The 17,483-nt window shown below is 42.6% G+C and overlaps 1 long non-coding RNA gene across 1 annotated transcript; it reads left to right on the top strand.

The window, feature by feature from the left end:
• The first annotated feature begins 205 nt into the window (after window positions 1-205).
• Window positions 206-16,724, top strand: LOC144775327 (uncharacterized). Its single transcript, XR_013600549.1, has 5 exons — window positions 206-280; window positions 1,071-1,135; window positions 1,355-1,376; window positions 15,685-15,773; window positions 16,229-16,724. It is a non-coding gene; the product is annotated as an uncharacterized LOC144775327 (long non-coding RNA).
• Window positions 16,725-17,483: the final 759 nt, after the last annotated feature.

A 17,483-nucleotide genomic window follows, 5' to 3' on the forward strand; every position in this document is an offset into this window, starting at 1 on the left:
AGATAATATCAAAACTAAGATTCTTTCAATTAGAATTTCAAACGACTCTTCTCTACATGATTCCAATTAGTAGAGAGGAGACTACAGCAGTTTCTGACTCTGACACGTACAAAACACTATGGGTCTGCTTTTAACTACATTTCCCATGATTCTCGGTCAAGGACTGATGAGGTCATCTCTATCCAATCACATGACGTCGACAAAGAACAAAGATGGCCCCAGAAGCGACTCGATACCTCCCCATACAGCCCAGCAGGCTGCTAGGAGTACCGACGGACAGGTTAGTGTTACAGAGGGCATTTGAGCTTTAATTCTATAATTACGGGATATGGCATGCGCTATGCAGCGGTGTTTCTTCTAATGAGGGAAACAAGAGGATTGCATACACATAATCGCTGATGAATCTCTGGGTGCAAGTCCTTACGATCACAGCCGGTTGACAGTGGCTTAATACTATAGGCACTGAGCGATTGGCAAATAACGGCGTTGCGCCGTAGAACACGATAATCACAACGATTTGACATCACATGGAAAGACAGGCACATACGCAATGGGTTTGCTGCTAACCACTTGTAGACAATTGGTATGTGCCGTTAGTCCAACAAATATAAGCTGATATGTATTGCGCATTTAAACAACATGTTGAGCACTAACCAACCACCGGAGAAAATCGTAATAAATGATACACGTAAAGAAATAATAGTTTCAGACGTGGTGAGCTAACATCTATCAACATAGTGATAAGTGTTAAATTTTGTCATCTAACAGAGAGGGGCAAGCGCGTACTAGATCTAATAACTAGTGCTTTATATTATATACAAGTAACACTCCATGCCAGATATGCCATGGAAAAGAGAGGGTATGTTTATCCTATCTCAACTGTGTAGCGATGTTTGTGCTAAATTCTAAGGAGAGCATATATCGCTGTGTAAATAGGACCTTTAAATAAAGAATCCAACAGAAAGAGATGGGCTGACGGTTTTTATATTTTAATATTTTAATTCCACTCATTCACACCTGTTCAGTGGTCGCAAATACATTCCTGACTGCATAATGTTTCTATATCACAGTGCGGTGCCCCATTATCCTGAGCTGCATGCCAGGTGAGGAGGAGCACGTTCCTCTCGCATCAGAGGTGAGCCTGAGGCCTCTATTTCTTAAAATGTCTTAAAATTGGGATAAATTGTACCCATTTAACAAGAATATCTATTTGGTAACAATGCTATATGTTGTGATAACTTATACTGATCTTGGTTTTATTATCCTATTCTGTTTTGTGTTTTTTTTGTCTATGTTGTGTTTGTGCCTTGATGCCTTTGTGTCTTTGAAATCTGGATAACTCTTATCCAACCAGGAGGAAGACCAGGAATGAACAGGTGATACTTTTTGATCATTTTCTGTGTTCACCTGATTTTCGCACATTATATAATTATTATTATTCCTTTTGAGCAGTAGCAAATAATTGGTAGGTCCTGAAGAAGCGGTAGATACCATTATGGATCTTTAATTTCCGCAGAAACATGTCGACCATAAGATCTAGTCAGTAGTTATTTGTTTGAATCTACTGACCTATTTGCACTTAACTGTTTTTATCCCTTTGGAAGTGGACGGCGCCAGAATAAAGTGATTATTGCGTTCACTCTCCAATTTTAACAAGAGCACTTTTCTTTTTTCACTTCATGCACTGCTTCCAGTTACATTACATACCTACCACTGGCCACTTGAGTCCTATTATCATTATAGTTAACCATTCTATAACAATCTTTAAAAGGTGGTTACGACTTGGACTCCCCACTCTGTGAAGTGGTCCAGATGATGAAAGGGCGGTACAGAATGAGTAACTGTTATGTGGGAACACCAACAGCAACAACTATAGCACACCCCTTTCATGCAAAGTGGTGCATGAAAACATGAATATGGGCCGTACTTACAAGGACTCGAAAGACCACACTTTACGTGTCCTTGTAAATACGGGGCAGCAATGCTCTGCCAGTGTGTCACAGAAAGTGACGTACCGGCGGCGCATGGGATTGTAAATAAATATGCTCCCTGGACTTCTAGGGTTCACATCCCTCACACTGGCCGCCGCCCTGCCCACTAGCCCGAAATTCATGACTTTAAGGCTCTTTAAGAGATAATAGCCTGATGGCGCTTAGGTCCGCGGTGCAGCTGTGCAGAAGGCAAAGATCACGCTTTAAATACAGACCTAGCAGATTGGAATGAATATCATTTTAATAGGACACAGGGATTCTAACAGATAGAGACTACAGACACACAATCAATCAATCAATCAATCAGGGATTTGTGAAGCATGCCACTCACCCATGAGGGTCTCAAGGTGCTGGGAGGGAGGGGGGGCAGCTCTGTCTCATCCAAAGAACCAAGTCTTGAATGATAGCAGAGTGGGGGATTATCTGATGCTGAGGTGGAGTTCATTCCAGGTCTTGGTCACTATGTAGAAGTAGGCTCTTCCTCCTGTTCTGGCTCTGCAGAGGCGTTGGGTTTCGGCCAGGGCTAGGTCGGCGGAGTGGAGGTGGAAATTCAGGTCTTCAAATGAGTCCATTGAGGTGATGGCGTGGGGCGGGATGAGGTCTGTGATGGTTGAGGTGAACGTGGTGCACGGTCTGGGAGGTCCATAGGCGAGGGTGCCACGTAGGGTCGTTCTGGGGGTGGTCTGGATCTGGAAGTGGAGGTGTTCTATGGGGGACAAGGAGTAATTTGTGCAGGCAGTAATGGGTCAAAGGGTGGTTTTATGTACGATGGCGAGTCTTCCTCCAGGGGGGTTGAGGCGGTCCTTCCTCTGGATATTGTATCCATCGGGGATGGCGGTTGCGAGGTCGGGAACGGAGCTGGCATTGGCCCAGGTCTTTGTCAGGAAGGCGATGTCGGGCGACAGGGTGTCAAGGAGGTCCCAGATTTCCACTGCATGTCTGTGCAAGGAGCATACGTTGAGAAGTATGCAGTTCAGGGGTTTGTGTGCATTGGTTTCTGGTGGGTGGGCGGTAGCCGTGGGGTTCCGGAGGTGGGTGAAGGTGCGGAGGCCGTGTTGTCAGGAAAACTGGCCATTGGCGGTGTTTGGTGTCAACAGAGGGCATTTGTTGTTTCCTCCGGGGTTGAGTGCATGGAGGGCAGTTGAGTCATAGCGGCGGGTGGTCAGAGATGCAGGGTCCCTGGCGCTGGTCGCGGTCGGGTCGTGGACGGACACAGACGGGCTTGCCCTTGGTGCGCCAGCAGGGCTCCAGCTGCATGCGCCTGCTGCCTGGCCACGCAGGAGCCGCCATTAAGTAGGGGTCGTGGGGAGGGGGCACAGCAGGGAGGCAGGACCGGGCACTGACAGAGGAGGAGGGGCCGCAGGGGCTGCAGCGGCGGAAAGGGAGCCAAAACGGCAAACAGTGACAAAACAGTGGGAAAAGGCACAAAGAGAAAAATAGTCACAGAAAAGGCACAAGGAGTCAAACAGGCAGAAAAAAGCAGAAGGAGAAAAACAGGCAGAAAAAAAGACACAAGCAGACAAACAGGCAGAAAAAAGGCACAAACTGCACAAACAAGGCATAGAGAGACAAAGACAGAAACTACAAAAAGGCTGGCAAAGCAGACCAGCAAAAGAGCAAGGCTCTCCTACTGGACCACCAGGGATGAGGCGCAGACAGGAGCCTGCAGGTGGAGGAGGGCCTCAACACCTAACTGCAAGCAGAGAGGTGCTGGGGGGGCAGCAGCGCAACAACAGAGCTGCGCGAGGGGAGTCGGGGAGGGAGCGCAGCTAGGAGGTGGGAGCGGGAACCGGCACGGGGGAGGGGCCGCGGGTGCAGCAGCAGCGTGTAGGAAGCAAAAACGGAAAACAGTGAAAAAACTGTGGAAAGAGGCACAAATTGAAAAATAGGCACAGAAAAGGCACAAGGAGACAAACAGGCAGAAAAAAGGCACAAGGATACAAACAGGCAGAAAAAAAGACAGAAACTGCACAAACGAGGCACAGACAGACAAAGGCAGAAACTACAAAAAGGCTGGCTCAGCGGACCAGCAGAATAGCAAGGCTCTCCTACTGGACCACCAGGGATGAGGCGCAGGCAAGGGCCTGCGGGTGGAGGAGGGCCTTGAACACCTACCTGCAAGCAGAGAGGTGCTGGTGGGCAGCGGCGCAACGACGGAGCTGCGCCAGGGGAGCGCAGTATCCCTGACCAGGAGGCCAGAGGTCTTGCACACAAGGTTTAGAAAGTCAGCCTTTCATACATGCCAATCTATAAGATTCAGAAGGGGTAAACAAGGGAATCCTACTCACTGCGGAACTAGGGTGAATAACTATAACAAGAAAACAATGGTTCCTGTGGAATAGTAAATATCTGTATGTAAATATACTAAATGCGCAACCGCAGTACGAGGGTTATACTGATGTCAAACAGCCACATGCATCAACAGAAGCAATTGCGATTCCTAAATAGCGATTTTTAAGGAATCGCTATTTAGGAATCGCAAAAGCCTATGCATGAAGAAATCGCTTACAAAATAGCGATTTCGAAACATTCCTTAATTGCGATTGGCAAATTGTGAATCGCAATTAAGGAATCCCTCACCATTCATTCCTATGGGCCCAGAGGCCCTTAGGAATGAATGGGAAGACATTCTCAATTTGTGATTCTCAATTAGAGAATCGCAAATTGAGAATTCAATTTCAAGGGTGCCCGGGTGTCAACATGACACCCTGTTGCACCCTTAAAATTGATCTCTGCACATATGTTGCACACACACATGCCCTAAGGGCATGTGTGTGCGCACCATGAAACTTTGAAAAATGCACAAATGTGCATTTTTCAAAGTTTTTGCAAATTACCATGAAGTTCAACTTCATGGTAATTTGCTACTCCTATTTGCGAAATCGCTAATTTTTTTACTTTGATGCATTGCATTTAAGGAATCTCAATTTGGGATTCCTTAAATGCAATCGCAATTTAAGGAATCTCAATTTAGAGATTCCTTAAATTGCGATTTTTGTATTTGGGATGATGCATCCCAAATGCAAAAATACCGGTCGCAAAGGGGCAGATTCTGAGAATCTGCCCGTTTGTGACTGGTTTTTAGCTTGATGCATGTGGCTTTAGGAGAGAGGCTGCTATGTAAGAGTCTAGCCTGCACTCCTTATTTCTACCAAATGTATTCAATTTTTGGTGGTAATGAATGGTCTGTGTTGGGAGCTACCCAGTGGTCAGTTGAGCCCACAACTGAATGTAAACTGCTATGTAGAGGCCTAGTGTAAACCAGGTCTGAAACCGGGAGCTCTCTCCAAATGTCCCTAAGGTTTCAAATATGTCAATACATTAATGGAACTTATTCAAATGTTTACTAGAAAATACTTCAATCACCTTGATTTTTATAATTTATAGCTTGTTTCGTAACCATAGTTTCATAGCATATCAACAAGAAATTATTTACATACTTAAAAGTAAAATCATATCAATTTTTCAATCAAATTGTTCTACATCCATGGTAATCATATAAACAAAAATTCTGACATTTCCCAATGCATTTCGAGTCAGAAAGACTCTTCTTCAGGGGAATTTCTTGAGTAGATCTGAATCTGTGCTTTGTTAATCAGTATTGCGCACCTCAGTCCGTAGTTAGGCACTATAAGGTTAATAAAAAACAATTGTATTCCTACTGAGCACGGAATCATGTACATTTATAACATTAGAATTGACATTCATTACCACAAGGAGTGTGCGATTCAAAAAATTATGTAATTTTAAAAAAAGTGAGCGAGTGATAGCTTCCTATGAAAGAAATCCACCGTGAAGGGAAAAGTATAATGTGCGCATCAGACGAAAAGAACTGAGAAATCCTATAACGGACTAATCGCACCCAAGTGCCCAAGAAGAAATTATATTTCAAAATACGCTTAGTAACACTAAATATTTCAGCTATACTGAGTGTGCCTAATGAGGTGCTCAACGAATGTATACGAGTGAAAAGGGTGATGATTCCCCAAAGTTTAAATAACAGCCTGTGTGTTTGAAACGGACAGTAAACGTGAACCTCACTCATAGAGGTTAAATGTTAATAAACTTTCTTACCGCCAACTATTTTTGCCAGAAGTTAAAATAAGGAGTCAGTAGGGTTCTGCTGTTTGTCGAGTTAAACCACTATAGCTACTGGGAAAATAGAACGAGAACCATTATCAATATGACCGCTCAGGCGGGAAACGTGAACAAACAAGATGGTAGCTAGCGAGTTGCCTTACCATTATTAGCCGCTATCAGCAGTATACGTGGTTCCCTGCCTCGATTCTGGATAAGCCTGTTTACAAGGCGACCTGGTTCAAAAAGAACGAAAATGGAACGATGAAGTCTACCCGCTTTACCTTTTAAGTATGTAAATAATTTCTTGTTGATATGCTATGAAACTATGGTTACGAAACAAGCTATAAATTATAAAAATCAAGGTGATTGAAGTATTTTCCAGTAAACATTTGAATAAGTTCCATTAATGTATTGACATATTTGAAACCTTAGGGACATTTGGAGAGAGCTCCCGGTTTCAGACCTGGTTTACACTAGGCCTCTACATAGCAGTTTACATTCAGTTGTGGGCTCAACTGACCACTGGGTAGCTCCCAACACAGACCATTCATTACCACCAAAAATTGAATACATTTGGTAGAAATAAGGAGTGCAGGCTAGACTCTTACATAGCAGTTTAACTACAGCCCCACACTAGACTGCACCCACAAAACAATTGATAATGGCTTCTTTTCATGATATAGCGAACCTCACTTTGAACCAAGCAGAAATTAAGGTATATGGCACAGATGAAGCAGCCTCAATTTACTCTTTGATTGAACAAGTACGCACATTCAGCACGTCCAAGGGCACCACCACCCAGATGTTAAAACAACTTGAATACATCATGCGCAAGGAGGTAAACCAACGATTGCATGCAACCACTTTAATTGAGTATCATAAGGTAAAGCGAATCCCTAGAGGACTACGAATTGCTCTCAAGCCAATGTTATTTAAATTTAATAAGGCATTCATCATCAAATGGCAAGCGATTTTGAATAAATGTTCGTTAGACCTCATTTTACTGATTATAGAGGAACTATCACAAATACTTAATGACCTGAAGGAAGACATCTTTAAATTACAACAAGAACTATCCAAAACCCTCCCCACTGAGGATTGGACAAAGATACTTGAGGACATCAATAACAGACTGGATGTTCATGCCAAGGAGGTTCACGACCGCAAGATCCGAAAGTTTCGTCGGGATACGATTGATTATAAATTGGATGAGGTCTACACATGGGCGGAGGCCTATGCACATAAAAGATTTACCAGCAAACCATCTAGGAATACTTCTTCAGAAGAAAGTGTGGCACAGGACGAAGACCTTACATTACAAAGACCACCAGCACCCATCTCAGTAATTACTGTCACACAACAAGCCACAACATCTGGCACCTCACAACATGTGCAACCGTCTTTTTTAGCGGAGGGCCAAGCAGCAGCTCACCCACCGGACCTGTCTTCCGAGTCAAGAACAGACGCACCCGTAGGGGAAAAGGCTCCAAAAAAACCCACCGAGACAGGACGACCACAGAGACAAGTCACAAAAAGATAAACAACTTAATAGTTAACATCTCGAGCAGGAAACTCACATTTGAAGAAGAGAAAGTTCTCAATAAAGGGACATCTTTTGTACCGACCTACGTATCTAACGGATTAGAAACAGAGATTGCTCTCTTTAAATTTCTACGGAAATTAAGATTGAAATGGTTTTTCTCAACCACAATGATAGACGGGACCACAAGGCCACATGAAAGACTCAAACCCAAAAGCAAATTCATGTCTCCAATTTCACACAAAATATTAGACAATTTTGAAACTTTAGTGAAAAAAGACCTGGAGAAAATTCAGTATGTAGCACCAAAGAAACAGAATTTGTCCATTAAACAAAAGAGAATTCTCAATGACCTAAAACAAGACACATCAATCACATTCCAACCGGCGGATAAGGGAGGGGCATTGGTGATGATGGATACAACCTTTTATGACAATAAAGTGGATCAACATGTGTTTGACTCTGAAACATACATACAGATGGACCAGGACCCTACTGATGAATTTAGTAAAATATTGGACACAATCATCACCCAGGCAGAGGACTCGGGCGTTATCAACACCAACACTGGCAGATACCTCAGAACCAACACACCGCAAGTACCGCATATATATATGCTACCCAAGATACATAAGAGCATTACTGATCCCCCTTTTAGACCCATCGTGGCAGGATGTGGTTCTATTCATGAACCCGTAGGACGCTTTATCGACTACCACTTACAACCATTGGTTCAGTCTTGGGGTACGTACTTAAAAGACACGACAGACTGTTTATTGAAACTAAAAGCAGTTCACCACCTCATCGAAGATACCACACTACTGTGCACCATTGATGTGGTGGCACTTTATACTTCAATAGTACACACAGAGGGCTTAGAAGCCATTGAATGGAGACTGTTACAATCAGACGTGGACCAGCCACTGGGGATTTTTCTGTTAGAACTTCTACACTTTTCTTTGTATCACAGTTACTTTTCCTGGAAAACAAAATTCTTTTTACAAAAGACGGGTACATCAATGGGATTTTCAGGGGCGCCTGCATACGCCAATACCTTTATGGCCTACTTTGAGCAGCACATTTTATCCAATCACAGGTGGACGGCTAATTTAATTTTATTTCTACGATTCATTGACGACATTTTGATAATTTGGCGCGGCACAAAGAGTGCGCTGGAAGAACTGATCAGAGAACTTAATGAATGTAACCCCAGAATACAATTCACCCATAACATTCAGGAACGACAAATACAATTTTTGGATATTGAAATCAACAAATCACACGAAGGTATTTCAACTACAGTTTACCGTAAACCAACGGATGTAAATAATGCATTACACTACACAAGTGCACACCCTAAAAATTTGAAAGATCATTTACCCACTTCTCAACTAATAAGGATCAAACGCATAACCTCAGAACCAACCAATTGTAAAACTATGATCGATGAACAGGTGGAAAAATATATTGCTCGGGGTTATCCAATTGAAATATTGGAAACATCAATACAAAAGGTTGCCATATTGGACAGAAACACTCTATTGAAGAAAACTGAAAAATCCACTAATGATCGAATAGTATTCGTGATGAAACACTGAACACAATCACAAAGGATAAAACAAATCCTGAAAAAACGATGGGAGATGATAGCTAATGAGCCTGACTTTGCCAACTTATTCAAGACTTTTCCAATTATAGCACATACAAGAGCGAAAAACATCAGGGAAATTTTGAAGAAACCTCAACACAATCCTAAAGTTGCCTACAAAGGGATGAGGAAATGTTATAATTGCGGACAATGCAACAATGCAATAGTGAGCAAAGAATTTAAGCATCCTCACACTGGTAAAGCCATCAGTTTGAAACACAGTGGAGATTGTAACACCACAGGTGTCATTTATGCTATATTATGTCCATGTGGACTCACTTATGTGGGAAGGACTTTGCGCAAAGTGAAAACGCGAATCATTGAACATAAAAGCACTATACGTAACAGGTCAATAACATCAAGCCTAGCAACATACTGGACGGGGTCCAGTCACTCAATACCTCAACTCAGATTTACCATTCTAGAGGTGGTAGAGAAACATAAGGGCGTAGACCACAATGTAGCCCTAGCACGGAGAGAGACATTTTGGATAAAGAAGTTAGGTACACTGACACCAGGAGGGCTTAATGACCAGTATGAGATGGCATGTTTTTTATAATGACATTTAATCATCAAATACATATTAGATAAATGAGAGAGCCACATATGTAAGAATGTGGCTACCACGTTAACTTTTTTGACCTGGTGTTTGTCTTCCATTGATAAATTGCACATGATTGACACTGTTGTTTATTCAACAATTGTACAGGATTGACATTGTACCACTTCATTACCTTCATTTATTCACTCTTTAATTTTATCCCTTCGTTTCCCCCACGTCGTCTTTTATATGTCAATCACCCCTTAGATGTTTTTTCGATTTTCTTGCATCTTTTCACTCTTTAATTTCACGGTACTTCTTATGATTTTTCATTTCACATGAACCTCGAGCTCCATTTTACAACCACTATGGTACACACACATTATGATATATATTAGTGAGAACGAATCATCAGTTTCACCGCCAAGCTTTAGTATTTAAGGAATCGGGTCCCACACCGGATGTTGACACCGGAAGTTAATCGGGAGGTCTAAGGTCGCCATTCGAAAGCGAGGAAGGTAGGCATCCGCGCCTTCATGGCGTATGGTTTATACCACTTATAACCCAAGGTAAAGCGGGTAGACTTCATCGTTCCATTTTCGTTCTTTTTGAACCAGGTCGCCTTGTAAACAGGCTTATCCAGAATCGAGGCAGGGAACCACGTATACTGCTGATAGCGGCTAATAATGGTAAGGCAACTCGCTAGCTACCATCTTGTTTGTTCACGTTTCCCGCCTGAGCGGTCATATTGATAATGGTTCTCGTTCTATTTTCCCAGTAGCTATAGTGGTTTAACTCGACAAACAGCAGAACCCTACTGACTCCTTATTTTAACTTCTGGCAAAAATAGTTGGCGGTAAGAAAGTTTATTAACATTTAACCTCTATGAGTGAGGTTCACGTTTACTGTCCGTTTCAAACACACAGGCTGTTATTTAAACTTTGGGGAATCATCACCCTTTTCACTCGTATACATTCGTTGAGCACCTCATTAGGCACACTCAGTATAGCTGAAATATTTAGTGTTACTAAGCGTATTTTGAAATATAATTTCTTCTTGGGCACTTGGGTGCGATTAGTCCGTTATAAGATTTCTCAGTTCTTTTCGTCTGATGCGCACATTATACTTTTCCCTTCACGGTGGATTTCTTTCATAGGAAGCTATCACTCGCTCACTTTTTTTAAAATTACATAATTTTTTGAATCGCACACTCCTTGTGGTAATGAATGTCAATTCTAATGTTATAAATGTACATGATTCCGTGCTCAGTAGGAATACAATTGTTTTTTATTAACCTTATAGTGCCTAACTACGGACTGAGGTGCGCAATACTGATTAACAAAGCACAGATTCAGATCTACTCAAGAAATTCCCCTGAAGAAGAGTCTTTCTGACTCGAAATGCATTGGGAAATGTCAGAATTTTTGTTTATATGATTACCATGGATGTAGAACAATTTGATTGAAAAATTGATATGATTTTACTTTTAAGTATGTAAATAATTTCTTGTTGATATGCTATGAAACTATGGTTACGAAACAAGCTATAAATTATAAAAATCAAGGTGATTGAAGTATTTTCTAGTAAACATTTGAATAAGTTCCATTAATGTATTGACATATTTGAAACCTTAGGGACATTTGGAGAGAGCTCCCGGTTTCAGACCTGGTTTACACTAGGCCTCTACATAGCTGTAGGAGAGAGGCACCAGAAACACTCTGTCACTCGACTGTTAGGTTCATATTACACTTAGGAAACCTTGCACAAATGAATTTTTTTCTGTATAAACTTTCTATACTGTGTGAATAATACTTACTTATGTGTTAAAAAAAACAATGATGTTTCTGGTCCCTCTCTCTTTGACATCAGTATAACCCTCGTACCGCGATTGCGCATTTAGTATATTTACATACAGATATTTACTATTCCACAGGAACCATTGTTTTCTTGTTATAATTGAGATTCAAGCGGGAGACTCCCGATTTTTCAAAGGCAATTTTTCTTTTTATTTTAGCTGTCTCCCTGCCTACACTTGCCTTCTCCGATATATTTAAATGGGGAAAATACCTTCCTACAATATCTACTTTTGGAATGTTGGCGGGTATGCTCTTTGCCCCTTTCCTGGCTCACTCGGGTGACTGTTGGCTGATGTTTGAAAATCAAACTGGCCATTCTGCACTGTTTCCCCAAGCAAAGGAGTTCACGCACCTCCTGCACAACGCGTCTCAACCATGCACTTAACAAATAAATAAAAACAAACAAGGTACAGAAGCCTTGTTTGGGAAAAAGAAATGGGTCAGGACTGAGTGACTGTCCAGAATCATAAATTGAATTTTACAATAACAGCTGCATAAAATACGTCCAGTGCCTTGCATGGCGCTGTGGGGAGTGGAGGGCAGGGGGTTGGGGAGTGCTGCTTAGGCCACAAAGCAGCATGGAAGGAATAAAAAGATAAACTCCGTTAGGTTGAAGTCTACCACACAGTGAACTGTCTGGTTGCAAAGACATATTGGGGAAATTCTGCAAGCTGACCTACGAATGCATTACATTGTGCGCTTATCATGGCTTTGTATTTTGTCACTCACATTTGCTTGCGTCCCAGTCACTGGGTTGGTTTGTTTTAACCCGTGGAGCATGTCTTTGTCCCTCTAGTGGAGCATAGCCTACTTACCACCTCTCTGATTGGGTGCTTGTATTCTTCCACCAGTGATTGCTTTTTGAAAACTCATTTTTAGGTCGAAGCCTACCAGACAGTGCAGCTGTCCGGTTTGCTAAAGACAACTTGGGGACATTCAGAAAGCTGACCTAGGAATGCATTCCGCCAGTTGCTTACGATTGGCTGTGTCGATTGTACCTCACATTTTCTGGCTTACTATTTATTGGCTTTATTTTCTTTAGGGTTGTCCAGCTTTAATGCGTCCCTCCTGTTGCCCAAACCTTGTTTGCCAGATTTTTCCACAAACTCGCTCTCTGTAAACCAGCCTTTAAATCTAGTTCATATCTTGCCACATTTGATGTGCATTCAAAGACAGAGGTCAAATGTCAAGTTCTCTCTTCCAAGGGAGCTTGGTGTTTACTTTCCTTTCTATGACTTCAAAGTGATTGAATTTATGTGACAATCCTGCTGAGTATTCACATAAGAGGAAAGGGTATAGGATGTATTTTTCTCAGCACACAAATAAAACAAGCATTGGCAAATCCAATAGGTCCAGCCTGTACAAGAGCTATTGGATTTGGCAGTGTGATTTTGCAAAGTTGTATATAAGTGTAGCTGCTGTTAAGCATGGCTAAAAGGTAGTGGCATGGGTGCCTTAGAGTGGAGTTGGGGGAGTAGAGTGTCATAGACTGGAATTGTTGGAGTAGAGTATTGTAGAGTGGAGTAGGGGGGTGTAGAGTGTCGTAGATTTGAGTAGAGGGGAGATGAATTCAGTGGTTCAGTGACTGAGAGTGTCATATAGTGCAGTGCTATAGAGTACAGTGTCATAGAGTGGAGTGGTGTAGAGTGGAGTGGGGTGGAATAGGGTGCAGTGGTTTGGAGGGGATTGAGGTAGTGGGGTGGATTGGATTGGGGTACAATGGGTCGGATTGAGTGGGTGAACTGGATGAGGTGGATTGGATTGGAGTGGGGTGGACTGAACTAGGGTGAGGTGAATTGGATTGGGATGGAATAGAACGGTTTGGAGTGGGTGGATTGGAGTAATAGGACTAGGGTTTGGTGGATTGAGGTGGGGAGGATTGGATTAGAGTAAGGTGGTTTGGAGTAGGGGGAATTAGAGTGGAGTGGGTGGACTAGATTGGACTGGACAGGGGTGGATTAGACTGCACTGGATGAGGTGGATTGGAATGGAGATTGGATTTGAGTGGGGTGAACTGAACTGGAGTGGGCTGGGATGGATTAGAGTAGGTTGGATTGCAGCCGCGGTGCGTCCATTGGGGCGTAGGGGCGTAGCCCCACAAGCCCTGATGGACGCTGCTGCAAGAAAATAAACACACACCGACAGTGATGAAAAATTTAGTAAGCGCCGAGCGAGAGCCGCCGGGAATCCGGGAAGCTCCCGAGTTATCTGGGAGTGCGATGCGCAGGGGGGCTGGTCTGGACTGCTGCGCAGCTTGAGTGACAGTCCACGTGACGCACTCACTCAGCTGCAGCAGCAGACAGCCAGCCAAGGTATCTTCTAGCGCGCAAGTGATGCTTGGGGCAGAAACTAGCCCGAGCATGCGCATCAGTGTTCCCCCATAGAGAGTGACCAGGGGGGTGCTTGTTTAACCGGGCCGCAGTCCCCGGCTTTGCAAAGGCGACACAGGGCGAGCAGTCAGTGAGCCCCCCTAGCCAATCCTGGCGCTTAAAAAAACAACCCGAAATTAGTAGGCTATTCCCCCGTTTCATGCAACCCTTGGGTGATCTATTGGCCACTTTAGGAGTCAACAATAGTTAAGAAGAATATCGTTCGAAAAAATATATTAGACATTACCCATATACAGCCCGTTACAACTTAGACAGGCACACGTTTTGAAAAATCACATAGTCAAGGATTAAGGCAATTTGTCCCTTGTAAAAATAAAAGAAATCGGACAGGAGGTTATGTAACAACAAACAAGGGGATCTAACAGCACACTTCATTCGCGTAATAACAAATATACACCACTCTAAGATGGCGCCGACAGAAGAGTGCCGTAGGACAGAGGAATGGGCATGCGCGATCCCCAGCTGAAAGCAATAGAAGGAATCAACACCAGATATAAACAACACCCTCCGGACGTTCCCTCATAGAAGGAAAAGAACGCGGCAGAGGCACAACGAGACACGTGAAGAGGTAAGCAGGAGCGGGGAGACTCTATTAGAGTACCGGCATAGCGAGCGATAGATAGGGCGAACCGGACGAAGGCAGGACGAGCCTTAAAGTGGCCGCCGAAGCCGAGGGAGTGTTTATGAAGAACGTGGGCAGGAACGCTTTATGAGTAAAGAGGGGACAAAGGGCCGAGGTAATGCAAAGTCCGGGAGTGGCCATCCTAGCCTAGAGAGCCTGTATAAAATTTGTATCACAATTCGAGCCGAAATAGGAGGAGATAGAACGTGGAGGTAAGGGGAAGTCTCTCCACTAAAATGTGCAACATCAGAGGGAATACTCGATTGACTCCCGAAATAATATGTGAGTAGGGCAGATGTCGAAAAATAGGGTGTTGCAGTGAGTGAGTAGAAAATAAGTCAGTAAAAAGCGCTTGTGAGGGCAGGGAGAAGGGATATCCTGTACAAGGAGGAGCTTTTCCTTTCCTAACAGCAATAACATAAGCCCATATCAGGTCAAGTAATACTATAAAAAATATTAGACTAAAAAAAAGACAAAAAACGAGTGTAGAATAGAAAGCAGAACTCAAAAGACAAAAGGGAAAAGTCTGATGAATACAAATAAAAGAACTATTAAACAGTAAGGATAAGGAAAACTTGTTCTAACAATAAAAAGACCGAAGGGCTGACTTCAAGGAGCTCGAAGGGCGATGTAAATATATACAAACCTTCTCTTACTTACAGAACATATCCAGTTCCAAAGCCAAGAAAGAAATACTGACATATGCCCGTTCATGAGAACGTTTTAACCCACATTAAGGTAAGAAAGTTTGGGGCTTGAGAATGAACTAGATAGTATAAGATCTCTACTCATAGAGCAACAAACGGCTAATCATGACCCCTTCTATTCAGATATCTGTAAAAAATTGACTAAAAGAGGGTATCTGCGCCCACCTGATCATAGAACAGGACAAAGACTTCCTTATCCTGAGAAGTTTGACCACCCCCGAGGAAAACATATGAAACTAGAGAGATCTGAGAAGGGGTGGTGATACAGTATTCCATAGATACCAATGAAATCATTCTGTCATCCCATAGGTATATTCAAACCTAAAACAACAGTGATCGTCGAGAGGAGGCCTTCTTGACGGCTGTTTTTTCTGGGGGACGTGTACAATACCCATGGGGTAAGAGGGACACCAATACAATACAATACAATAAGGAACATTAGATGAAAGGTGGACGAATGATAAATCGAATGATGGAATGAATGAAATCCCTTGCCAGTTTCCACACTAAAAAGAAAACTGAGGGTGAAGTTATTATCCGAAACAGCTAACTTAGCATTAAAGTAAAAACTTGTATATGAGCCTAGTGTAATATCATACCGGATCCAACATAAAGATAATGCTTTGTACTGTATTCAGTGGTTTGATGACAAACACCTGTGTGAAACTGTTAATAGGACAAAGTTAAAGCCCTTATAAAATACCAAAGAACCATGGAGCTCAGATAAGGTGGAAATGACAAGGTGGAACTGAATACCTGGGGACAAATTGTAGGATGAAGTACACTAAAAATGTGATATTATACACCCAGAATAGTGATACTGTTTTCTCTTTCTCTCTATGTATCCACACAGAGATTTTTAAATACAATTCTAGAAGCCGGTGACCCCAAAGAGACGGCAGGTTCTGATGAAGGTGTTACAACATCAAGTAATATAACACCGAAACGCGTCGACGCAAACTTTTATTAGAATCCAAAGAAGGTCAAGGAAGTAACAGATACTCATGCATTAGTGATACTGTTTACTATACCACCAATATTGAAGAAAGACCAGTGGATCTACAAGAATAGTGGCAGGAGAATATTAGGGCCACAGTGTTAGGGGGTTGTGAAAAGTATTTTATTGTTTTCAGGAATTGAATTTATGTTGATCATGTGTTTTTCTTCTATTGTATAACCTTTATGATTGTGATATGGATTTTTTGATAAAATGTGTAATAATTTGTTATTAATTGTCAATTGATTTTTACGATACTTGTTCAAAGAGTGTTCTTTGAATTTTTATTTATGTCTTTGTGAAGTAAGGTCTTCACTCTTTACAAAAATATTAAAAAGATTGTGAACGTTGATTTTTAGTGTGGAAATCTACTTTGGTTGTTTAATTTTTAAAAAATAGAATGTTTTCCCTTAACTGTACTTACAAGGAATAAGTGTATGACTGGGTAAAACACACATAGCAATATAACACGCATTTGCTTCAGTGCACACCCAGGGATTTCCCTTTGACTATGTAATGTAAAACTCTCCAATACCTTCGGGAAGAGTTCGCTTTGTACAAAACTGCAAAAGTAATCTGTCTTGCCCGTTTTTTGTTTTTTTTTTAGAACAAAAGCTTTATTGTACAACCTTAATCTATAGACACGTCCCAGTGCTAGCAGTATGTAGACACTGGGTGTGATATGTCATGTGTGCCACATGTCGCTGTCCTGATGAATAACACAGACACACTAATGTGTGGCCTTGTCACCAGGACTGAGGGCACACCCGATCTGTTTTTCTCCAGCTGTCCGATTCGACGTGACACGCGTTCCGTTTACTAACATGAACTGCTGCTCAATAGGAATAGGGAACTTGGTGCCTGGGGGTCTGTTGGTCTGTGTGCCTGGGGGTCTGTTTTTCTGTGTGCCTGGGGGTCTGTTGTTCTGTGTGCATGGGGGTTTGTTGTTCTGTGTGCCTGGGGGTCTGTTGTTCTGTCGGCCTGGGGGTCTGTTGTTCTGTGTGTATGGGGGTGTGTTGTTCTGTGTGTGGGGGGGGGTCTGTTGTTCTGTGTGTGGGGGGTCTGTTCTGTGTTCCTGGGGGTCTCTTGTTCTGTGTTCCTGGGGGGCTCT

Source organism: Lissotriton helveticus, chromosome 1_1 (genome assembly GCF_964261635.1).
Source record: "Lissotriton helveticus chromosome 1_1, aLisHel1.1, whole genome shotgun sequence".
Classification (NCBI taxonomy): domain Eukaryota; kingdom Metazoa; phylum Chordata; class Amphibia; order Caudata; family Salamandridae; genus Lissotriton; species Lissotriton helveticus.